The sequence below is a fragment of the Manis javanica genome, chromosome 13, assembly GCF_040802235.1.
Source record: "Manis javanica isolate MJ-LG chromosome 13, MJ_LKY, whole genome shotgun sequence".
NCBI classification, from domain to species: Eukaryota; Metazoa; Chordata; class Mammalia; order Pholidota; family Manidae; genus Manis; species Manis javanica.
In genome coordinates, this window is record NC_133168.1 from 76,551,674 (window position 1) to 76,576,532 (window position 24,859).

The following is a 24,859-nucleotide window of genomic DNA, read 5'->3' on the forward strand; positions in this document are numbered from 1 at the left end:
AGCTGCAAAAAATGCCAGAGTCTACTAAGGGGTGGCCCAGGTGAGGACTGGAAAGATATTATGTAAAAGATTCCTTTGCTGTAACAAAGGGCCATAAACTGGGGGGCTTAAAACAAGAGATACGTCTTCTCTCCCAGTTATGGAGGCCGAAAGTCCAAAGCCACAGCCTCAGCAGGCCCGTGCTCCTTCCAACGGCTCTAGGGAAGAACATTTTCTTACCTCTTCTGGCTTCTGTTGGTGGCCATCAGTCTTTGGCATTCCTGTGACTTGTGGTCACATCACTCCAGTCTCTGCCTCCACTGCCACAGGCTTTCTCCTTGTCTCCCTGTGTCTCCACTTCTAAGGACACTCATCATATGGAATTAGGGCTCAACCTGATGTCCTCATCCTAACTTGATGACATCTACCAAGACCCTACTTCCAAATTAGGTCACGTGTACAGGTTCTGTGTGGATGTGGATTTTCAGGGGACACCATGCAACCCAGTAAAGGTCACCTTCAGAGACGGTTGGAGAGAGAACAGTTCAGTGAGGGCTGCGGGTGCCTGCAGGTTGTGTGGCATGGCAGGGGAGTAGGAATCGGGCGTGCGGGTAGCTCTCCAAAGCAGCTGGCCAGAGAGAGTGAAGCAGTGGCCCCCGGAAGAGGAGGCAGGAAGAGGCGCTCCCTTGTCCTGTCCCTGGGTGGGAGTGACCAGGGCAAGTATGTAGGCTGAAGAAAGGAGCCAGTCAACAGGATGAGAGTGGGGAAGGACAATGGACGTGGCCGGGCCTGGGGCAGAGGCAGCCATGGAGCCTTCCTTCAGGTGGGAGAACGACCCAGGAAAGAGGAGGATCAGCAGCCCTGGACAGAGACATCGGCCCCCTGGCCGGCCAGGGATCAGGCAGGCTGCAGACGCTGAGAGGCTGCTTTCTCCTTCTCCGTGGGTCAGGGTCTGTTTCTTCATTCTCTTATTTTTAAAGGTAACTGTGAAAACATATTACGGCCATCTGGTCCCTCAGGCTGCTGCAGCTCTGTGGCTTGTTTTTGAAGCTGTGATTAAGCTGTCAGAGCCATTTCCTGGGCTGGTGTCCGCCTTGGTAACAATGGGCGCCGCCCTGGGGCCCCTGAGGGGAGCCACTTCCCCTGCTGGCACTGGGAAGAATTGGAGAAGAAGGGGGAGGACAAATATGAGGCCCAGAATGCTGACACAAGTTGACTAATGTTAAGCCCAGAGCTTTATTTATTCCGGGGTGGGGCTGTAGATTTGGAGTCCTGTTCAGAGGAAGTGAAGGAATTTCACATGAGTAACTGTTGGCACATCTTGCATTTCTGTGTTCTTGGTGAAATGGGCTGATGCTTCACATGAAGCACTGTTTTTGTTGATCTTTCTTTCAGGAAAATGGTGTTGGAGGGTTTTGAGGGAGTCGATTTTCTTACCCCCTCAAATCCCAAATGAATGGAGAAAGATAGATGGAATTCAGCAGGGGTGATATTTGCTCTCTACTGGAAAAACTGGATAAAATGGGATTTGGCATGAGGCTGCAAGGAGCTTTCTGCTCCTGCCTCTCTGAACCGAACCTTCAAGCTAGTTTGCGGGCCTGGAGGATGGGCACGGCCTGAGACACCACCTTACAGTCTGCAGGGACCCTGTGTCTGGACAGAAGCTGAGGAGAGCAGAAGAGGGTCTGTGAGGAGCAGCTGCCTTTACCTCCAAAGCCCAGCTCTCAAGAAAAGAGGGCCAGCAGTTGTCAGACTGCCCAGCTTGTTGCAGAGTCTTCTTTACCCTTGTCGTGTGAGAGCTGGCAGGTGCTGGAGAGAAAGCAGCTGCCTCTCCCCACACATTCCCAAGAGGGAGGAAGTGCTGGTGAGCAGTTCTTATGTCATGGGTGCAGGGAGGTAGGCAGAGGGATATTTCCCTACAGACACCCTCTTATTGAATACCCTGTATTTGCATTGTGTGTCCTATCTTTCTTGTTAATATCCATGACCTGTGGGAGATTAATTTTCATGGGAGAAAGCATGCCGCATGTGAAAAACACCTGGGGTTGACTCAGACAGCTGGTTTCATATCTTGGATTTGCTTTATTCTAGGGAACGGGATCTTGGGCAATTTGCTCCAAGCTCTCTGAGTCACAGTTCCACTGTCTCTAAAATGAGGATAAAACCACTCTGTTTAGAAAACATATATGTAGCTAAGTACTTACTGGATTAGTCAGGATAGGCTAAGTCATGCTGCAGTGACAAGCACCCCATCTCATGGCATAGAAGGCATGTCGATTTCTCTCACATGTGCAGGCAGTGCAGGTGCAGGGAGCTCAGGATAGCGGTCCTCCCTGCGGTGGCTCAGATATATGAGCTCCTTCTGTTGTGTGGCATTTCCATGGTGCCACCTGCTTCTATGCCCAGTGTGGCAGAGATCACAGATGATGTTCACTAGCAGTACATAGCAGAGCTGCCCTTACAGGAGAGGTAGAGAGCATAACCTCCTGTGTGCATGGGAAAGCAGAGTTTGGTAGTTTGGTATGGGTGGGCATGGAGGTCTCCATCCCAAGCACTTGCCCTCTTCTTCCAGGGACCCTCCTTGTTCATTTAACAAATGATGGTGGTTGTTCAAACCCAGAAGAGGTTGGGGAGCTGAGGGCCTCTGACTCAGTGTTCTCTGCGATGGATATGCCTGTGGAAGTATCATGTCGCCTATACGTGAGTCTTACAAGTTGGGGAAATACTTGCCTCAAATTTCACTGTGCAAGGTAATAGTTTTTCCTTGATTTTCTTAAATACTGCTAGATTCAAACATTTTACCCTTACATATCTCAGGTTTTTGTTTTTTTGGTCTGAGAAATATTTGTATAATTTTATAGCCAAAGATCTAAAGATGATGGTTAGCATGAGAATAAAGATTTATATTAGGAGAAGAGCCTGGCCATGGAGAATTAACTGCATTAATAAATTCCCTAGGGAACTGCCTAAAGCCTGTCTCTCCCTCTTCTGTGCATATGTCCTGTTTATGCTCATCCTGTCTCCTCTCATGCTGATTTCTTTGGCCACAATGGCTCAGTTCCTCTCCACCTCTCTCCTCCCCACCCTTAAGTCACAAGTGCACATTCTGTCTCATCCCTCAAGTTTTGCTTGATGATTCCAACACTCAGCAATAGCTCTCCCACTTCTCCAAACTCCCAATGCACTTAGAATCTGTACAGTGTAATTTGGAAGTTAATTATATCCTGCCTATTTTGTTCTCTAATTGTTCACTGTGTTAGTCTTTTCTTTTTTTTTGGACAAAATGTATTTTGAGGACAAGGTCCATCTTTCCTAATGTATTTGGCTAACATTTCTGTGTATCCGATAGGTGGGGTATCATCCCCAACTTTGAGACACATGTAATCTGGTAAAGGACACATCTATGAATTAATCACTCAGTTACTGGGCAGATGTGCCCCAAACCTAGTGTCCCCAAACCATGAGAATTTGGGAGACTGGCTTTGGCCAAGGGGTTGAGTCCATTCCTCCTCAGAGAGGAATACAGCATTATAGTGGTGGTTTAAAGATTAGGTCAGAATGGTGCTGATTTTCAAAGGCCAGGATGGATGTCGGGTAAGGACAACATGTTATTCTGTGAAAAAGGAATGGTGTGTGTAAATATCTAGGGGCATATAACTGGGGAATGGTAAATAATGTATTTGACTAGTGAATAGTTTACATTTAGAGGGAGGCTGGATACGATCAGAGTTCCACTTTGGGAAGATAATCTGGCACTAGGTTGAGAATATCCTGGAGGCAGAGACGCTAATTAGAAGGCAATTACAGCTGCCCAGACAAGAGATGAAATGGCTCAAACCAGGGTGGTCAAAGTGAAAATAGAAAAAGCACGTGATAGTTATTTACAAGTAGAGCTAAGAGAATTTTATGTCCAGTGTACCATTCAAGTCAACAGGAGTTTCATGAAGGAGGATGGAGTCAACAGAGTCTTTGCTGCAGAAAGTACCAGACCCTCTTAGATCTGTTATCAGGTGGTTAGCAGCAGGTCATGCTTCGGGTCTGGGTATCAGGTGGTTGGTTAGCAGCAGGTCATGCCTCGGGTCTGGTTCTCAGGTGGTTAGCAGCAGTTCATGCCTCATGGAGCCTGTTGCAGCGAAGACCATGTAGAAGGTGCTCTGTTTGGTTTTGGAGTGCTTATTTCATTTTCTTTCAAAGTTCATGTCATAATAATTGCTATCATTTGATGCATACCAGGTCACCTCCAACATTAGTGGGTTAAAATATCAACCATTTTATTTTATCTAATGGTTTTGTGGATCAGGAATTTGGGCAGGCCGTGGCTCACTGATTCCTTTGCTTCATGTAGAGTTGACTAGAGTCACTTGGTGGCCATAAAGGGCAAGTGGCCTGGTCTGGAGGGTGTAAAATGGCTTTACTCATGTGTGAGAGGCCTGGAAGGGTCAGCAGGAAGGCTGGGCTCTCCTGTGCCCCATTCCTTTTCCGCATTCAAAGCTGTCCTTGAGTCAGGAAGGGCCTTTTTCATCTGTGATCCTGTTGGAGGCTGCTCTGGAGCCACACCCTTGAGATTCTTACAAGTCACCTTTTTAAATAGAGAAGGTCTGTAAGAACCCCCTTGGACATGCTTAGTTGGACGCATGTCTATCTGAAATGCCCTATGAGACATGGCCTTAGGTCTGCTGAGGTCTAACAAAGACTCTTGCACTGACTCCCTGGATTTGATCTCTGTCCTGAAGCCTTTTTTTTTTTTCCTGTGAGACTCTTTCTCTGGGAGAGATTAAAGAAAAGAAAATGTTTTATTTTCAAATCCAGTAAGCCCTGGCTCCTCCACAGTTCCTCTATTTCTGCTAAAAGAGATGAACAGTTCCTTCTTTGGTTCATCTTTATCTTCTTGACTTTTATTGTTTGCAGTCAGAAGAAGAGATCTGTAGGCTACGTGGAGAGCTCCTCAGCCAGATTCAGGTATTTATAGACACACCTTCCAGTGTCCATGCTACTGTGAGGGCTGGTTTCATTAAGCCTGCCCCAAAGAACACAGGTCATCTTTTCCCCAGCCTCCACCAACAATTCCTCACTGCCCTTCTAAACTTTGACTGAAAATGGCTTTGAAGCCTTTCAGACCTCTGTCCACTACCAGGTCCCAAACTCAAATCTGCATGTTGTAATTTTTGTTATGGTAATAAGATCTTTTCTTTTCTGGTTGCCTCTTGCTGCGTAAGAAGCTAACCAAAAACTTAGTGACTTCCAACAAAAACAATTGCATTACTTTCCATAGTTTGGAATTGAGGAATCTGAGTAGTGTCTTCCATTCCACATCGCACTGACTGGTGTTTCCTGGCGTTACTCAGCGAGTAGTGAGGCTGGCCTGGGGGGTTCACAAAGGGTTCCTCCATAAGCCTGATTCCCTTGCAGGGATTATGTCATCTCAGGGTCCTCTCGTAAGTCCTCTAAGGGTGTTGACTTTTACATGGCAGCCCAGGACTCCAGAAGACCATGTGGGAGGCAACAGTCCTTTTGAAGGCCATGCCCAGAACTGGCCCAGCGTCCTTTCCTCCTTACCTTATCAGGCGAAGCATCGCAGACTAGCTAGAGCCTAGGGGAGGAGAAACCGTGCCCTCTGCCCATGGGAGGCATGTCAAAGAATTACGGCCTCTTCAATCTTCCATGCTACCTCATCATTCACGTCGACCAAACGTAGAAATTATCAGCAAATGTTGTATCAGCACATAGCAGATATTTAGTAAATACCTCTCAACTTACTGAATGAAGAATACTAATAAATCACCCGAAGGAAATCAGAGTTTCGAGGGGCCTCTGCAAATCCCTCTACTTCACTGAAACTCAGCTTTGTTCTTTTTGTCAACATTTAAATAATAATCTTTTAATGTGCCAGATGAAATTGTTCTTTTGTGTACCACATATAAATTGTCAAGATTTTATAGACTCTACAAATTGTCCAGTGTTCAACACAGCCTTAGTGACCAAGCATAGAACTTTGTGGTCTTCAACCGGGCTTCACCTTAACTCTGCCACCGACTCATGTGTGGTCTTGGTTAAGCCCCCAGTCTGAGCCCTGATTCCACTTATTGGAAAATGGCTGGTACAGTCCCTGTTCCTAGTGGCACATGAAGCAGAGTCGACCCAGTAGATGGTTCTAGTATTTTGTTGTTGTTACACTTCTGTGTACTGAGGCAAGAAATCACGGTTAGGTTTGTGTGCACCTCGCGTTAGGATTTGTGTGCACATTGCACAAGTCAGTCCAAGTGACTGGGGCTTAAGGAACTTAATAAATGAGGCAGGAACAGGACAAGAGTTTGAAAATTTTATCCCAAGCTAAGTCTATTTGCTGCCATGCATCAGCGAATCTAACAATGAAATATACTCACACATAAAAATTGCTTCTTCCATAGTCATTTGATCTTCCTCTAATGAGGTAGCTTGTTGTTATTTGTTAAGTACTAGACTTAGCAGTTTTGTCATGAGTCCGCGTCTAGTACATAGTTAATCCTCAGTGGGCCCGCCTTTAGTAATCAGTTGGTGTTTAATTAACGTGTGAAACTCTCCTGTTAATCCTACATTACATTTCTAGCAGTTTATTTGAGATCATCTAGAATGTTGTCAGGATAACATTTTCCTCGGCTGGAACGCTGTATTGTTAGTGTGAATTCTGGAGTTTTGTACACCGACATGAGGAGGAAGACCAGAGCCTGTGTAAGTGCCCTCATGTGATGGTTATTAGCGGAGCCTCACCTTCCAGACAAAAGTCTCGGTGGTTGTAAAGCTTGAGTGAAGCAGCAGGTCTCCAAGTGTGGTCCCCAGGCATGGTCCCCAGGCCAGCAGCACGCACACACCCATTAGAGGCGCAGGCTCTGGGACCCACCACAGCCCCACCGAGTCAGACACCCTAGAAAAACATTTCCAGGTTCTCACGGGCCTCCAGGAGATTCTGATGCCCCATTCATATAGGAGCCACTAAGCTAAGGTCTGCTGGTAGCATGATAGGAGATACAATGAATAGATACCATCCCTCTAAAGTTTAAACTCATTAAATCACCACCTAGAAAAACACCTATACCCAGAGGAGAGCTGTATCTCAGCAATTTTCTCTTTCTTTTGTGTCTTTATTATATTTAATGTGTCAGTCAAAAGTACCTGGTTCCATGGTGATGAGTAAGTGGGATGTACATGCATGCATATGGCTATAAATTCTGAAATGCTTGCAGGAGTTTCGTATTTACTTTGACATTCAATGGGGAAAGAATACTGTTTTCTTTTGCCTGGGCTGCATCCTCTCCTCTTTCCATAAATTGGATTAACCATATCCTTTATGTTACTTGCTCCTGTCTCCCATAACTCTAGGATTCAGGTGCATCAGCAGCCATCTGTAAACCCCACCGCCAGAGAGCGGGAGTTATATATCTGAGTCCCCAGTGAGGCCAGAGATAAATTTAAGCTGGAGCACTTAAGAAGCACTGTGAACTTGTAGAGAGAGAAGTAAAAGCTGCCTTTTGTAGTTGGGTGGCAATTTTTAGAAAGTGTTTGCAGAGGGCTAGAAGTAAGGCATGAGGGAGGAGAAGGCATTTCTCAGGGGTGTCCACAGAGCAGGCCCTGCCTGTGACAAGTGTGACCTCCAAGCAAAACGGATTCTCACACGCAAGCTTAGGCCAGCACACCTGCTGCTGGAAGGCGTGAGGAACATCTCAGCACAGGACAAGATACAGACTCCTGGGCAGAGGCTAATCCTTGGTGGGTGGCCCTGGGAGGGATACAGAATGTTTTCTCTGGAAAATAGGACAGGACAGGCAGAAGGACAAACTGGATCTCACTCCAAGTCTTTCCAGATGCAAAGGCAAAGAACAAGAGGAAGAAATCAAATCCTAATGTTGGTGGGAGACAAGTAGGTAGCCTGTGACTTAGGTAAACCTGGTTAGGCTAGACATGTAAATAACCTGCACTATTTGTCAAACACATGGGATTTGGAACCACTGGTATAGTGTTGACTAGTGATGGAGTGATTCCATTTCAAAAAGAAGTAAAACTCTTCTGCTCTGAGATTTTTGTTTGTAAGAATGTTGTCCCTGGCTCAGAGCTTCCCCTTAGATTTTTCTCTTTCATTTCTACGAGGTTATCACTTTTTGAGACAAGAGGGTCTTGGATAGAAAATGAAAGTGTTCAGTCGGAGACTTTGGGCGTGTATGTTAACAACATATTGAAATATGTTCTAAAATACTTTCTCTAAGGATGTCACTGCTGACGGCCTCCTAAGGGATGGAGATGTTCCAGGGTCAGGAAGGGACCCCTCTTGTACACAGAGCTATGCTTTCTCAACACCCACATGTTGAGAAATTCAGATCGGTGCTGAAATCATGGAAATCTGTCCTCTACTCATGAGATAGAAAACCCACCACAGGGCACATTATCGTAGAAACAGAAAGGGTCTGTTCTCTCTCTGTGAGTAGAATGTCCAGTACCCAAAACAGATCCTTACGCTAAGGTGGCTGAGACTGGGGACAGGTTGTGTCATTGGCTACGGCAGGTTTTCCTTTACCCCATAATGCTGGCAAGAGGCCGAGAAAGCAGGAAGGAAGGGGAGGAGGCAGGACAGGGGGACAAGGTGATGAATCCCTTTAGTTTTCCAGAGCTGACATCTGTTTTACTTTTACTGGGGCCTTACTCTCTGTGGTTTGAAGGCTCTTCCAAAAGCTGAACTTCCCTTTCTTCGTGCAATGAGGGATGGAGAACTTGCAGGGCCGGAAGGATCCTCCAGGGTCTTTTTACTGTGTACTTTCTCGCTGTCCAACACACCTGGTAGGGTTGTGGGTCCTGCGTCCTAGGTCTAAGATGGCGTGTTGGCATGCTGGCGAGCAAGTCGGGGCTCATTCTCTACTGAGACTAGAAGTTATGAAACCAGATTTCTCATTCTCTTTCATTAGAACTTGCTGGATTCCACCCTCCCCGCATATATATAAAATGGAATCATTGGCCTTTCAGTATCAGGATAGACAAGTAATCATAAAAAAAAGCCACACTATTTAAATACAATGTTTTCTGAGTATTGAGATTCATCTTATATGCCATGCCAATTTAGAAATATTCTATAAGATTGTAATATGACATTTTATATTCATAATCATATTGTGAGAGGAAAAAGCCTTCTATAGCTAATTTGTCTCAAAATCAGCCTACTTATTGATGGATAACTAAACTCAACTCTTTTTTTCGCACTTTCCCAATACTTGACATGCATCATTTTTAGGCGTGATGGGCTCTCATCCTGGGAGTAGCACAGGAAGGCGTGTGTGGAAGTGCCCAGAGCCCCGGCGCCAGAGCCCCTGGGTGTGTGACCTGCTGTTGCCACCCCACCACCTCACCGACACTGGGTGGAGGAGCACCCAAGCTGGCTGTGTGCGAGTGACTTCCTTTCAGCTGAGTGATAAACGTCCATCGTCCCAGGAGCACAGGTGTGCGGTCCTGTGTGCTGCTCCTGTGCAATGTCTCCAGGGCCCACCTGTCCTTCAGCAGGTGGGCAGGTGAGGGGCGCCCGCAGGGAGGACATGACTCCGCCCAAGGGGGGACCCCATGCTGGAGACACCAGGAGAGAGGCCGGCTGATGAAGAGGGATCACCCCAGGACTTGGGACCCCCTGGAAGCCAGCAGGTATAGAAATCCTCTCCTTTGGCATTTTAAACTGATCATGAACCTTCAAAGGAACTGTTCGGTTGTTAATAACACCCCAATTTGCTGTGCCTGGCATTGCAAACTCCCTTCATGATGAGCTCACTCACCCTCTTTCTGTAGGAGAGGAGACCAAGGTGCAGCCCCCAGCAGCAGATGGGAGACGTGCGTTCTCTCTCTCTTCAGGGAAATTCATTCCATTTCGGCTCTGACTGCAGCCAGGCAGGATGAAAGGCAGAGGGAATACAGAATTGGCTTGGCAAAATGATCCCCCAAATCTCCATTCCCCCACCAACCATGGCCTCTTCCTCAGCAGACCTTGGAGTCCAGGGTCACCAAGTCCTGCGGCACTAGCAGAGCTGAGTGGGAATTCTCTCCACTGTGTGTGGAACGTCAAGGTCTGCCTGCAATCTCTCATTCTGAATATACCTCCTGGACTTGAGGTGTTTATAATTCTTCAACACACGGCACAAACACATCCTGGAGGTTGGGGAAATCTGACACTTGCAACAGGTTGTTGACATTTAGCAGCATTTTGGAGGCTGGTCTAAACCACTGGCTCTTAGTCATCATTTTCCACAAATAAATAAAGCTGATTTTGAGACAAATTAGCTATGGGGGCCCTCTCCTTTCAAGATTTGATTATGAATAGATGATGTCTTATAGAAAGTCTTACCAAATGTTTGTAAACTTATAGGGCAAATAACGTGAGTGTCAAAATAGTGCTCATAGTAAACCTGGTATTTAAATTACCCAGATACTTTTCCCCCATGGAATTTAAATAATTTTTCAACCATTTTTATAACAAAAGTCCAACATTCGCATTTCATATGTATGGGAAGAAAATCAGCAAGTCTGAGTTTGGAGAAGGGACTAAACCTGGTGTGCATCTGGACCACCTGGAAATCAACACACGCACACGCACACCGAGTCCCGGCCTGCACTCAGACCCATGGCATCGGATTCTCAGCCCCAGAATCTGCATGACTGACAAGTACCTCAGGGAATGTGCAGCTGCCCATGGGAGGGATGACTGGAGGTGGAACCACCTGGAATCATAAGCGCCGCCAGAGAAGTCCAATCCTGGCGGGAGCCATAGGTGCTTCCATGTTTTACTTACTTCCACATTTCCCCGTCTGATATTCTTGGACTTCCTGTTCTGTTTCCTGCTTCTAGAAAAACCTAGCTTTCAGCTTTTTTAAAATTAAAACTTCAGTCAGCTCAGAAAAACAATACTTTTTTTCTCCTCTGCACAGTTTACTCCCTGGAGGAGAAATGCCCCAAGTGTCCCTAACCAATCCAGCAGCAAGTTGGGGGACCATGTATGCTGCTCCTTGCTACCTGCCAATGTTTACTAACTTCATGAGGCATGTGTATGCCTGTGTTTCAGAAAGCATCCTAGAGTTTAGAGGCCCTTCTGACACCCAGCCCCCCGTGTCCTGTGCTGTGTGATACAGGAGGGTGCTGTCGGGGGCTCTGGGAGGAGGTCCGAAGCAGGTAATGGCCCGACGGGCAAGAAATGAGACAGAACTAGTTGTTACCTGAAAGGGCAGCACGTGGTGGAAACAGCAGCCCTTTCCAGTCTCGCCCAAGTCTTAATCGACTGGGTGTATAAGGACTAAGCTGCCTCACACCCTCCTCTCCTTGGCATTATGTGAGTCTTGGCTCAAATGCCTCTTGTGTTTTTAAAAACTACCAACCTGCTATGCACAAAACATGCACTTGGGTGGCATTCCATACAGTGCTGATGCTGAAGGTAAAAACAATGGTTGTAACAGTCTTCCCAGGAAAAGGTCCTGGGCCTGCTGACCCACTGTCAGAGCCTCTGCCCCATCCCCCAGAACGAATCCACTTCCCAAACCACCCATCTGAGCGGGAGTCTCCACCCACTAGAACGCTCTGTCCTCCTCTCCAGTCTCGCAGGGACACCGCAGTTTGAATCCAGCTCAGGAAGGCAGATGTTTTCTCATCTCCACCCACTGCACGGCTGCAGTTTGCCAAGCGAGTGGGATGGGGATACTGCCCACATGTGCAGCGGGCTCCCCTCTTACCAGCCCCCCTGCTAGGCCCAAGGGGAGCATGAAGGGCAAGGACCCGCGGGGGAGGCTGGGTGTCCAGCTGGTGGGTGTCCTGGGGGCCAGGGCAGGGCGGGGACCAGACACAGTGCGCCTTGGCCGGGCGAATTACATTTGCTAAATTTAGAGCCATTTACACTTGCCAGTTCTGAGTTTTGTAGTATCTGTGGAGCAAACACAACTCATTTTCTTGGCAGGAAAGTGAAGCTTAGAAGTAAAAAAAAAAAAAAAAAGATAGGTCAGAACTGGCCTGAGACGCAGCTGATGAGGGTGAATGACGACGGCGTCACTACGCCCTCTAAGGCCCCGCGTGAGTCTGGAGATGGAGGGGCCGCGGTGGGGGTGCCGGGAGGACCCCGGGCTGCTGCAGCACCCCGGAAGCACAGCCGCGGGCCGCCCCCTCCTAGGCGCTCCGGCCCACCTGCAGCTGAGGCCGACGCTGGGCTTGCATTTCCTCCCCCAGCTGCACACAAGCACAGACCCGGGCGAGTCACCGGAGCCGCCGCCCCCGTGCCCGCCCCGCCCTGTGTGCCTGGCGACGGAGAAGGGAAAGCGCTTCCCGTGCTAAGACCTCCCTGCGGAACGCGAGGCCTGGGCCGAGGGAAAAATGAGACTGTCAGGGACCCAGCAGCCAGTTCTTCAGCCGCCCCGACGAGGTCAGGACCAGGGTTCCAGCCGGCTCTGTTCAGGGTGCTCGGGTCCAGTTTGGCAGGTCTTTGAGCGCCTACTATGTGCAGAAACCCAAATGTCGTGGAGAAAACAGAGAAGACGCAGGCTCCATGTACAGGGACCTCCTCGCGGGTACAGGCAACCTGCCGACACGGCGGTGACCTGAAGGGATGGTGGGGAGAGGGTCCCACCGGGGGGCCACCTGGGGGCGTGTAGGAGACAAAGCTGCTTCTTGACTTTTTTCCGGGGGGTTAGAAGGCATGCAGGCTTCGGTGGGTATTCTCAGCCTCCCGAGCTGTCCACGACCTCTTTCTTTCAGGGCCTGTTGCTCTTTGGTCTCAGACATTGGATTTTGGAGAACATACTAGTGTTCTCTGAGCCTCCCAGCAGTGGTGCTCTTTGTGGGTGCAGGAGGCCTGTCTGGGGTCAGGAGAACTTGAGCGGTGGAAGCCTGTGAGGAAGGAGACCTTACTTCCATGTTTCCCCGTGTGGCTGCTCAGGGGAGCTGTCACATGGGGGGCTGTGGGCGTGAGAGACGCAGAGCCCTAAGCCCTGGGCTGGCCTCAGGCGGCGGCGCTGGAGTGAAGGCCGTTCCCCAGGCCGGCTCAGGGTGGAGCGCCTGCCTCGCTGGGTCCTCCAAGGTCCACGGCCCTTCCTCAACCTCCCCAGGTGATTCTCTGAGAACATCCCTCCCGGACGACCCACACGACTCTTGGCCCAAGTGCCCTTCGCCACCTTGTTTTATACCTAAGTCGGGAGAGAATGGGAGCCCCATCCCTGTGTAGCCTGTGGCCTCCTCTGAGCCATGAGGGGCGGCATTGAATTGGGCAGACCCATTTTCAGTAGCCCCACAACTCCCCACCCCCATAGCCCCCTTTTGCCCTCCCCTCTCCCCTCTCCCCTTCCCATCTATTCAGTGAGATTTCCCTCCTCCTCCCCCACTCACTGCCCCTCTGTGCCTGTCCCCCATGCCCCCCTTTCTCCTCATCCTCTTCCTTGCGGGCTGCATAGCTGCCTGAGCTGAGGTGCATCTAGGGACCAGAAAGCTCTGGTTCCTGGGAATAAGCACAGAGCTGGAGGGAGAAGCAGGTGCCCTGGGGTGGAGACGGGGTGGAGTCAACATCCCGCGTGTGGGGAGCAGGTCGGGGCCTCTCATGCCTGGGGTGGGGGATGGTGAGCATGCCCAGGGCCCCAGGGGTTATGGGCACCCGGAAGACTCAGGAGCGGGCACCCAACTGTGGGGGTGGCACCCAGTGGAGCCAGCGCCCTCATCACCCATCCCATCACTTGCTTACAGACCTACTTGCGTTTAGCATCTGTCAAAGTCTTCAGCGTCCGAGTATCTCCAGGAGGACTCCCTGAAGCCAGTGGTGTCAGCGTTTGCTCAAGGTCAGCATGGCATTGCTGCCACTTACAGGTTTTGGCTTGCAAACTGCTGGGTGCATCCTTCCCTGGTTAGTGAGCTTACTGTTTGGATAAGCCCAGGATGCCTGTGAGCTCCTGGGTATGCTGGACTGAGGAAAGGTTATCTCTAATGATGCTGCAAAATAAAAACAGAGCTTAAAAGCCAGTGCACAACAGTCATTAATTTCAAATATGTTTATATACTAAGAGGACTTGTGATTTACAGCAAAAGAACTGATGCTATGGTATTTACTTGGGAGACATTTGGTAGCCTTGCTTCTGGTGGTTGCCAGCAGTCCTTGGTGACCCCTGGCTGGCAGACACAGACCCCGGTCTCCACCTCTGTCCTCACATGCCTTCTCCTGGGGTTTTCATATCACATGTCTCTGTGTCTCTTCCTCTCCGTTTGTGGACCCCAGTCTTACGGGATCAGGACCCATAAACCTCTGTCACTTGATCAAATCTGCAAAGGCCCTATTACTAAATAAGGTCACATTCATGGGTGCTGGGGGTTAGGGCTTCACCATATCTTTTGGGGACACGATAAAACCCACAACAGACCTAACCCTGTTCTTACATGTTCCCAGGGAGTGTTTCAATGAACCCACTACTTTTCTTAGTTTGGGCTTGGTCACATGCCCCAAGCCATATGTGCCCTTGTTCTCTGTGGCCCCACCACTGTTCAGCTCAGTGCGCATCAGAATGACTCTGCCAAATCGTGGGTTTGCTTGGGTGCATCAAGTGACCAAAAGCTGGGCCACACATGATGGCCTCTTGATCATGGATGGGTGCCGTGGTTGGGAACCAGGGCTGGTGAGGGGGAAGTGAAATGAAACGGTATATCATATTTTCTGCAGGTCAGAAAAGAGCCCTGCACTGGGTTAGGAGCTCTGTTTCTGCCTAGCTGGCTGCTTATTAAATGTGCAGCCTCAGAAAAGTGACTGCCTCACTCTGAGTCCCGTTGTGTCTTCTGTGGGATGATAGCACTGGCATGCTCTGGCCAGTTACAGCTCCATTATCGACAAAGCTGTACATCTGGGAGAAGACAAGTCAAATTCTCAAACAAAGAGACTTTTGTGTCTAAGGTTTTTTTGTTTAAGAGTCTTTTTTTTAACCTATATGTAGGAACAGAGTCAGATAATCAAATTGGAATGATTTTTCACCTTGCATAGTACATCTTCCCAAGAAGTCAACATGATTCGATTTCTGATCAGGGTTTCCAAATCATAAATTACTCATTAAGGAACTCAGTTGAGGTCTAGATGTCCACCAAGAAGCCAAAAGAATATCAGTTTCCTTGCTATTCATTATAAAACCAGCTGGGTGAAATCTATGGTGGGGTTTGGTGGAGGTGGGGGCAGGTGTCAGTGGTGATATAGCCCCATAGATGGTGTGGGTGGGGCTCCACGTAGTGACAATAGTGTGGCGGTTGCTGGCAGCCCCTGCAGGAGTGCTGACGGGGGGCCTCGGCAGGTGTGCAGACCAGTCATGCCTGCCTGCCTGGGCAGTGTGGCGGGTGGAGGCTGTGCCCATGCCAGTGGCACCCTGGGCAGGAGAATAGCTAATGTCGCACCATCTCTCTTTTCCTTGAAGCGAGGACTGCATTCCCAGAACCCACTGTCAGGCATGTGCTCTAGCGTCTCCTGATTCCCACCTGACCCAACTGGCTGCTAACATTGCCTGTTGAGACTGAGAAGACATGAAAACCCTGGGCATCTCCCGCGAGGCTGCAGACCGAGCATGAGGATGTAGACATTGTTCAACTCGCAGGCTGGCTGTCAGATTGGGGTTTCTTCTGCTTTGCACATCTGTGAGGACTTCTTTCACAGAGAATGTTTTAGGAGTGTTTTCAGAAAAACTAAGCTAACTGTACATAGTTTCAACTATGTACAAACTGGCCAAAGGCATAGTTTGAACCAGTGTTTCCCAAAATTAAATATTGTATAAACCTTTTTTATTTGATTATGTTTTTTATTTCATTACATTAATATGTACAAATATAAAATTAAAGAAAATCTTACACTTCTAGTTCTTACACAACTATACAACTAAGACAAGTTTATACATTCAACACAGAAAATTATAAAAACAAAATTCAGATTAGTGTTAATTTATTGTGATGACTAAAGTTTTGCTGGGAAAAAAACCCCAATGAATTTAATTTAAGTGTCAATCTATTATTCTGAGAGGTGAATTAATTTATTAGTGAATCCCAAATATAGTACCAAACAATTTTTAAAAAACCCTGACCAAAAGTTCTTTCTTGTGTATTTACTGTTATACTCACTACTGATGAATTGTTGGCAGATGTATGAAGATTGAGCCCGAATAATATATCTGCTGCAGATATAAAGATGGTTACTCTGCTCTAACAAGCATGTGCCACTGCTGTGTTCCGTATGATGATTCCATTCTCCCTCACTGTCCTCTGCTCAAACTAGTGCAGAACCTTTGCAGCATGAGGTGGGAATGCAATGCTTACATATTAAGGCTGTGGCGTCTGGTCTTTATTAACTAGCCCCTAATGTCATCATCATAATAACATTTTCTATCAAAGGATCTAAGATGCACCATTATTTTGTGGACCATTAAGAAAGAAACAATGCTGCCTATTAAGATTGGAAATACCATAGATTATGAGATATGAAAATGTGAAAAATATTCATGTTAGAATAACTGCAATAGAGTAATTTTAGCAAACGTTTATTTAGCTTTCCTGTGCTAGGTATGTTTTAAATGTTTATGCACACTAACTCATTCATCTCACAACAGCCTGTGGGGAAATGTACAGTCAGAGCAGCTTAGCTTATGGCTATGATATCAAGCAACACCCAAATCTCAGTGTCTTTAACTCAGCAAGTATCTATTTCCTTTACATGTCAAGTCATTTATGGAGGCTCAATTTCCATCTTATGACACCTCCAAATCAACTTGAGATTTGATGATTGTCTCTCTAGGGGAAGAAAATTTGGAGAACTATGCACCAACTCTTGAATATTTCTCCCTCTGTCACTCACTTCGCTTCCACAAATATTTCATTGGCCAATGTACCTCACTTCAACCCTTTGTACCCATGTACTTGGAAATAGAGAACTAGAAATCTTGCTTAAAGTAATGTTTGCCACAAGTAGATTGTGCTCATTTTACATTCAAGAAAACTGAGACATAGACAGGTTAAGTAACTTACACACAACCCTGCAGTTAACATGTGGCAGTGCTAGGATTTGAACTCAGGTATCATTGCTCTAGAGCCCACACTTTTAGCCACTGTCCCATGCTCTCTCTCTGAGACATTGTGTACTGCTCCACATGCTGTTGGATTTCATGATGGCAAATGAAATCTATTGAATAATTTGAGAAACCAAACTTTTAGTATTTGAGAAATGCTTTTTGATCATAAATGATCACATCCAAACAGCAATTTTATTTTACAACTCGGTTTAAAATTAAAAAAAAAGAACTCAACAGAAGTTCAGTTGGAAGACTATGGGGTTCTGACATGAGGACATTGCAACCTAAAGGCAGCCTGAGGTGCCTACCAGCATTTTAAAGGTTAAGCAGTTGGAGGTGATCCCTGGGCTTCTAAACACAGACATGAACTTAAGCTCTGAAACAGCACAGCAGGACTTACGGAACACTCACGTGTATCATCTGATCCAGGCAATGTATTATTTTTTAAGTTTTTCAAAATGAAGACACAAAATAGGAAAATATTCTCAGACTAGCCTTCTCATCCCCAAGACTGATACAGGCTCTTCAGTTTGAAACACATGGACTTAGAAGGTTCTTAACCAACTCAGGTACAGAGAATCTGAAAACTTTCCATGAGCTGTGAGGTGGGGTCAGTGTCATTTCCTTTTCATTTCCCCATGCCAGTTGGCATTATTATTATTATAATTTTGATACATGTAGAGATCAATGACAGGTATGTGATTATCAAAATGCAGAATCCCAAAGATATCCTTTGCTTGACCCAAATTTGTCATTCATTTATCAACGCTCCTGTTATGGAATTGTCAGGTTAGGGTTCTAAATCACTGTAGAAAATCTGAGACCTTAAACTAATGACCCAGCAAAATGACGGGTGGTGGTTATTCTTAGCTGTAAGGCTTTTGATACTGAAGTTCAGCTCTACTTTATTATTTTTTCCCTTGAATTCCATTAGTTAAGAGTTTTAAAAAATAACTGGTGCATATAGAACGGGTGGATGGGTGACAGCTGCGGCTGAGCAGGGAGCTGGGAGGGCAGTTAGAGGGCACCTGCAGTGGGCTAGGCCAGGGTCAACGGGGATGTGGCTTGGGATAGTCCAAATTATAATATGGGATTTTTTTCACACACAGTATATTTATATCAGGTAGAGTAAAGTCATGATAGGCTATTTCTGTGTAGTTTTTAGATGAATGAGTTATTGTCCTGGGCCTTGTAGGCTAAGAATTTTACTCTCTTTACTCTAAAAGTTATACTCAATCAGATCATCAGAGTGGGTTACCTTGCCGGCTGCGGAAACCAAGCATGCTGCCAATGAGCACCGCCCATCCTAGGCAGCGTGCCGGAGCTGCAGGGCTGTGCATGCGGAGGGAGGCCCCTCTGCAGTCAGGAAGCTTGTCTGCGTGAGCATTGACGGCCCTTGACTCAAGATGTCTCACTCCAGTGATTTGTTGCCATTTCTCTTCTCATTATAAATAATATCCCTAGTCATCCTTCATTTCGTATGTGTCACCTTGTGACCTTTTTCTTGAGGAGCATCTCCCGAGTTGTGTAAGATTCAGACCCCATCAAATCTGGACCTGTTTCCGCTTAGAATTTTTGCTGGGGGTTTGGCTGGGTGGTGTCTCTTAAATTAGTTTGTTTTCCTTGCTTCCACGCCCTCTGACTACGGACTTGAAGGAGGGGGGTGGGGCAAGAGAGGGGGTCTGAGCAGTAAGTAAAGGAGGAGGGGAGGCAGCTGGCCTTGGGACCTGGAGAGCGGTGGCCTCGTTCTTGGGTCCTGCCTGGGGACAAGCCAGGCCCTTGCTCCTTCAAGTTTATGGGTAGCCGGTGCCCTGTGGCTGGCTGCTGTGCCCACTGTCCCATCATTACAGTGGCCACTCGCTCCTTATGTGACAGTGCCTTGACCCCATGCCTGCATTTCTCTTGCATCCCCTGGTTCCTGGCACGTGTTGTCAATAAAGACCTTATGAGTATTGAGGCATCAATAGACAGCCGTGGGCTCAGCTGTAGGCACAGATATTGGTGAGAGCTTGCCAGCCACGTTCCCTCATCCACATGGCTCTCTGAGGTGGGTGTCACTCTCCTGTTTACAGATGGAGGAACTGAAGTACAGAAGGTTGAAGGACTCACTGAAGTTTGTGCAACTGCATCAGTTCATTTATTCAACACATGCTAAACCCAGGGGGACAAAATCAAGTAGCCCTAATGCTTGGAAAAAGGCCCAGTCATGCCTGCTGCTCACCGGGGAGTAAGTGCTGGACTTCTCTGTACTGGAGGGGATGCATCCCTACACTCACTGGGTGAAGTTGGGGACCTTATTGTGGGGTCTGTTCCGGGTTGGAACAAAAATCAAGTAGCTTTACTGTGGGGTCAGTTCCAAGTTGGAACAGTGTGTAGATTTGTCAGGACTGATTTAGAATAGGGAGCAGCAGAAGTGTGTGTGGGGTGTGTGTACATGTGTGTGTGTGCATATTGTAGGTTTGTATGTGCATGTGTGCACACACATGTGCATGTGTATGGGCCAGTGTGTACCCTTGCGTATGTCCATGAGTGCACATGCACATGTGGTGTGTGGCTTATGTGTACACATGTGCACATGTGTGCATTGTGTGCGTGTGTGTGCACATGCTCATGTGCCTGCATGTTGGTTGACTGCACACAAGGATGGGGAGAGGGAGTGTCAGGGAGGGGAGATGCCAGGCCCCACCCCACAGTGGCCCCATGAGGTTACGCTGGCTTCTCCCTACTGTGCTGGGTCCTGGGCTCTGCTCAGGCCTGGGAAGAATGCCAGCCCAGAAGGATCATGACTGAGATGTTTGGCTTCCTGCTTTGACACCTGAATGTGACAGATATGATGGGTAGGAATATCACCAGGCTAGAGCTAAGTGAACCAAGAAAAACAATTATTCAGGGTGGGCAGTGAGCCCCTGTGACTCCGCAAGACCAGGATCAGGAGGAAATTTCTCAAAACATCAAGTAATAAATTGGAGAAATTGGGGCTGCAGAGAAATCCGCCATGATTTGCCCCCGTGCCACCAGCAGCACTGCAGAGTAGCTGTTCTGTGCTTTGCTGTGTGCGGAGGCTTTGCCCTTCTTGGCCGGACTCCAGACACCCAAAAGTTATATTGATGGTCCTGCCACTAGGGTGCTGGCTAGTGGGAAATGTGAAGAATGAGGCCTGCTGTAGTTTCCCTTGTTCCCTTTTCTTCTAAGAGCTTTCTTCACAGACCAGCCCAAGATAGCACCGTGTTCAACATATTTCTTCTGCCTTTCCCCCTGGGGAGGACTTCCAGCAACGTACGATCTGTTCTGTGGTTTCAGCCCACTGGGCTCATTAGTTTATTTAACTGACTTTTTTAATGGACTCATTTTTCCTGACACGGGGAAGAGCAGCAACAGTGTAATTGTAGGAAAATAACTGGTGGCCCTTCCCACGTGTGCTCAGAGCCTGCCGGTCTTGAAGGTGGTGTGGGGCTGGGGTTCCCTCTCTAGGGCCACCCCAGCTTCTGCCACAAGCTGAAATATTGGTAAAAAAAAATGTTGGGTCACCTGGGGACAAGAAAGGTGGCCGCCCTGAGGCCGGAAGAGGCCCAGCTTCCCCAGGCCATGGCTGTTGGCTTCTCCCCAGGCTCTCGAAGGGCCGAAGAGCATCAGGCAAGAAGCCAGACCCATAATACTGGTGGGTTTCTCTTTCTACCTTCTTGGTTTCTCTCTTCTTCACACAACACATGCTGCCAGGGGAGGCGAGTGAGTCAGGGGTGAGAAATTCTGGCAAACTGACTGCCTGGTGTGGTTCTGCGGGATGGAGCTGCCTCCAGGCACCTCAGCCCCAGGGCTGCCAGGACAGAGAAGGACATGCCATCCATCTTCCATGGGGCCCCACTCTGTGGCTGAGCTATGGGCCTGATGCTCAGACTGGGTGCCCTCCGCACGGCTTGATCAGGAGGTTGCATTTGGGCCTCGCAGTCCTGGGTCAAGGCCCATCTCAGTCACCTCTGTCTTGTGTGACCTGGGGTAAGGCGTTTGGAACCTCAGTTTTCTCATCTGAAAAACAGTGATGATAATGCCCTATTGTGAAGGCAGATGAAAGGGCTGTGAATATGCCCTGTCTGCAGGGATGCTCGATGACCGAAATTTTTGCTTTGCATATGGTCATACACAAAATAATCCTTTCAAAACTGCATAGTGGAAAATATTTTGTGAGATTAAATGTCCATGCACAGGAGCAGAAACTGTCAAATTTTCTATTAATCTGCCAATATACTTTATTGCCAAGATTCTGGTCTTCCCTGAAGAAACTTGCTCTCCAAGGTGGATGACCTGGTCTCATATTCTTAGGTGCTTGTAGGGAATGTGCAAAAGCAAACACAGATCTCTGAAGCAGGGGGCCCCATTTTCAGAATAAACTATAATTTTCTGTTATGAAGACCTGTAAGCACACTTTAAAATATATAACTTAATGTTCAAAAAGTTGATTAATTTGTTAAAATTTGATTGCTTTCTCTAACTTTAAGTTACATTTAAAAACATCTTAAAATTTGAGAAATCACACAGTGTTACAACTTTAGGAATATACTTGAATGTACTTCCTTTTAGTTTTATGTATTGTTAGTAATTCTTTATCTTCATAGTTTCTGACCCATCTATTTGGCACCAGCGTGAGGGGTAGTGTTTAGGCTCAGAAAAGATGATCTTGTTGACATACTAGGAGGTTTATACTTCAAAACTTTGAAAGAAACAGATTGAATCAGGCGGGATTGCTGCTAGTTACAAAACTGTTACTCCCTGAACTAGAAACAAATAAATTGACAGCTATCATCTTCTTGTTTATTGATCATGTGCTCTGTTAATCTTGTCCTGCCTCTTCTTTGTCAGAGCAAAGAGTATCCACGGTCTTGGTAGAAATTATTCCTCTAGTCTGAGGATGTTAGCAGATTTCCTAGTTTATTGTGTCATTGTATATTAATCCTGAATAAACCTTCAAGATAATATAATAGTCACATAAAAACTCACCAACTGTTTCAACTTTGTTTATCAAGAATTAGCGTGCCCCAAGGACTTAAGAAATGCATTAAATTTAAAAGCCAGAGACCTCAGAGCTGCACCAAAGGAGCTTGGTTGCCAACTTCTTTTAGCAAAATTGCCTTTTCCTGGGTCACCTTGCAGGATTTTCCTTTTAAAGATGGTCTGGATCAGTTTCCTATTTTGGAGGCATAATTCTTTGTGCAGAAGGATTCAAGTTAGTATAAGTACTAAGAAAAAATTTTAAGGGGGTCCTTGTCATTTTATTCTTTGCCCCAGATTACTCTCCCTATCTTTAGATTTGTGAGGTCCAGTGTGGGAGGGTGCATATGTTTGTATGTATATAAATACATATATGTTTTGAAGTTAAAGCTATTTTGTTTTATTGAAATAGTATGTATGCACAGGGTAAAATATTTGGAATATGAATGATGGATGGAATGGAATGGAAAGGCAGGGTTGCTGCTAGCTACAAAATTGTTACTCCCTGAACTAAAAACAAATAAATTGACAGTTGTAACCTTTGGGTTTATCAATTGTGTGATCTGCGAATCTTGTCCTGCCTCTTCTTTGGTGACCATCCTCCAGCAAAAAGCATCCATGGTGTTGGTAGAAATGATTCCTCTTTAGAATTGAGGAAATCATCTCCTTTCTACTGAAGACCCCCAGGCCTGCCAGAAGCAGCTCCAGTTAGTGGTTTCTTGTGTGCCCTTGCGGAAAGGTTCTCTGCACATTCCCACACTGAACGCACATTTTAGTGTTATAGAAATGGAGGCTCACCATGTACAATACCATGTCCTCATCTTCTCACTCATCAAGGCACACTAGTGTACATGCACATCTGGACATTTTTTAATGGCTTCATGGAACATTACTGAGTGCGCGCAGCTTCTTTTAACCAGGGCCCTGTTCACAGGCAGCCCCACAGTTTCCAGTCACAGAATGTAAGGCTGCAAAAGCATGCAGCTTTGCCCATAGTGCACGTTAAAGCAGCCTTCCTGTCCAGATAGGGCCTCCTCTCTACAGGGTGTGTGGTCAGTGGGAGACAGGGGTGACAGACAATCAGGGGTGACATCAGGTCGGTGGCCTCTGCTATTGTTGGGATTGGATGGCACCTTTCCTGGGACTCCCTGGTCCCACACCCCTCCTTGCCCCACTCAGAGGTCCCGGACTGACTGCCAGGAATGGCCCCAAACCAGCAGCCTGGGCTCTAGACACGTGTCCTCATTTCTCCGGTCACACCAGGCAGCATCTCTCATTCTTTCCCCTACATCAGCGGCTCTCAACAGCTTGGGCTGTCAGCCCTCTGGGGTCAGGGTGCCACCGGCATCTAGCACATAGACAGCAGGAGTGCTGCTGAGCATCGTAGGAGGTACAGGACGGTCTCCACCACAGAGAATTATCACATCCAAAATATGAGTGTGGTGTCCTGGGTGGCCGGGGTCCCTCGAGGATGGGGTTTAGTGACTAACACCGATCATTTTAGGTGATGCTCCCAGCATCCCAAGATTAGGATGGACATCAGAGATAGGGGCTCTCAGATCTGTCACGTTGGCTCAGATTTCAGCTGCAGTGGGGGCAGCTGGGACCTTTCCGTGGGCAGAGGAAGACGAGAGCAGGCCTGGGAGGAGCAGCAGGGACAGGAGAAAGGCCGGGCTTTGCGTGGAAACTTCCCTGATGCACTTTTTTCCGAGAGAAGGGAGATCTCATCTCTGGTCACTGCTTTGACAGGGCTGTAAAGGCTGTGTGGTGTTTCAGGCCCAAGAGGCAGAAGCAAAAATAAGATATGAGCCTCCTCTCTGCCCGGCCTGCCAGGGGAGGAAGAGTGGGGACTGCAGGTCGGATGCAGCAGTGTGGGCCTTTCTGCTCCTGGAGCAAAACAGCGATCCCTCCTTTCTCCAGCTCTCCTCTGCCGCCTCCTCTCATTCTTCTCAGAGGCGACTGCTCACGAGGACATGGGGAGCTCCATCACTTATTTGCAACATGCCCAAGGGGGCTGGGTTGGCACCAATTCCTTGCCTAAAAGCCAGGCCCAGTCCCTTGGTGCCTATCTTGCTTTGTTTATAATGATGTGGAATAAGCTCTTCTTTTGCATAATGGACGTTGATTCAAGGACACACTGGGCTGTACCTAGGCTCTGGGTGGGAAGAGTTTATTATCTGCACCAGTGAAAACTGTAGGATGCAGCATTTCCATTCAAATTCTGTCACTGACCGTGCCCAGAGGGCCCCTCCCAGCTGCAGGGGGGCGGGTCTCAGCCTTGGACTGCAGCACCTGCTGGAAATTACTCGAAGATGGAAATGTATTAATTGTCCTTTGGGAGAGTTCTTGCCCTCACTTAAATGAGTTCTATCGGAAGAGGCATTTGATGGACTACCCCCAGTGTAAGATAAATCTGTTCCCCGAGTTCAGGACTAATTACCTGCCAGGACTCCGTGGACGGAGCGGTGAGATGTGCAGGCATTAAATGGCTCTGCGGGCACCACGCGGACGCCCCTGCCATGTGGCGGACCTTGGAAGGGAGGGGTGGCCTTGCTGGGGTTTGCAGGGCCTGGAAATCCAGCAGTGCAGAATAAATGCCCACCCTCCAGGGAGCTTGCCAGTTACGGATCAGCATCAAACACGCGGAGTCCTGCTGTTTCCACCAGTGGGGTGGCAAGGCTGTGCCCTTGGGGAGTGATGACTGAGCCCCACCTGCCACATGACCTTGAGGCTGGTGTGTTTGTCCTGGGAGGCCAGGAGGATGAAGTGCGCTGGACACCGGCCTCTCTGCTCCCCCTTAGCCCCCCTGCAGAAGGAGCCCAGCCCTGCAGACACCCTGGCTTTAG

At 47.7% G+C, this 24,859-nt stretch overlaps 2 long non-coding RNA genes across 3 annotated transcripts; both read left to right on the top strand.

The window, feature by feature from the left end:
• The first annotated feature begins 994 nt into the window (after positions 1 to 994).
• On the top strand, positions 995 to 10,285 carry LOC118973487 (uncharacterized). Its single transcript, XR_005062858.2, has 4 exons — positions 995 to 1,843; positions 2,552 to 2,729; positions 9,233 to 9,633; positions 9,775 to 10,285. It is a non-coding gene; the product is annotated as an uncharacterized lncRNA (long non-coding RNA).
• Positions 10,286 to 11,690: 1,405 nt separating this feature from the next.
• Positions 11,691 to 15,724, top strand: LOC118974011 (uncharacterized). 2 transcript variants are annotated; one of them, XR_012124340.1, is made up of 5 exons: positions 11,691 to 12,036; positions 12,190 to 12,382; positions 12,715 to 13,064; positions 13,693 to 13,784; positions 15,393 to 15,724. It is a non-coding gene; the product is annotated as an uncharacterized lncRNA (long non-coding RNA). The 2 variants fall into 2 exon arrangements; XR_005063606.2 differs by having other exon boundaries at positions 11,691 to 12,382.
• Positions 15,725 to 24,859: the final 9,135 nt, after the last annotated feature.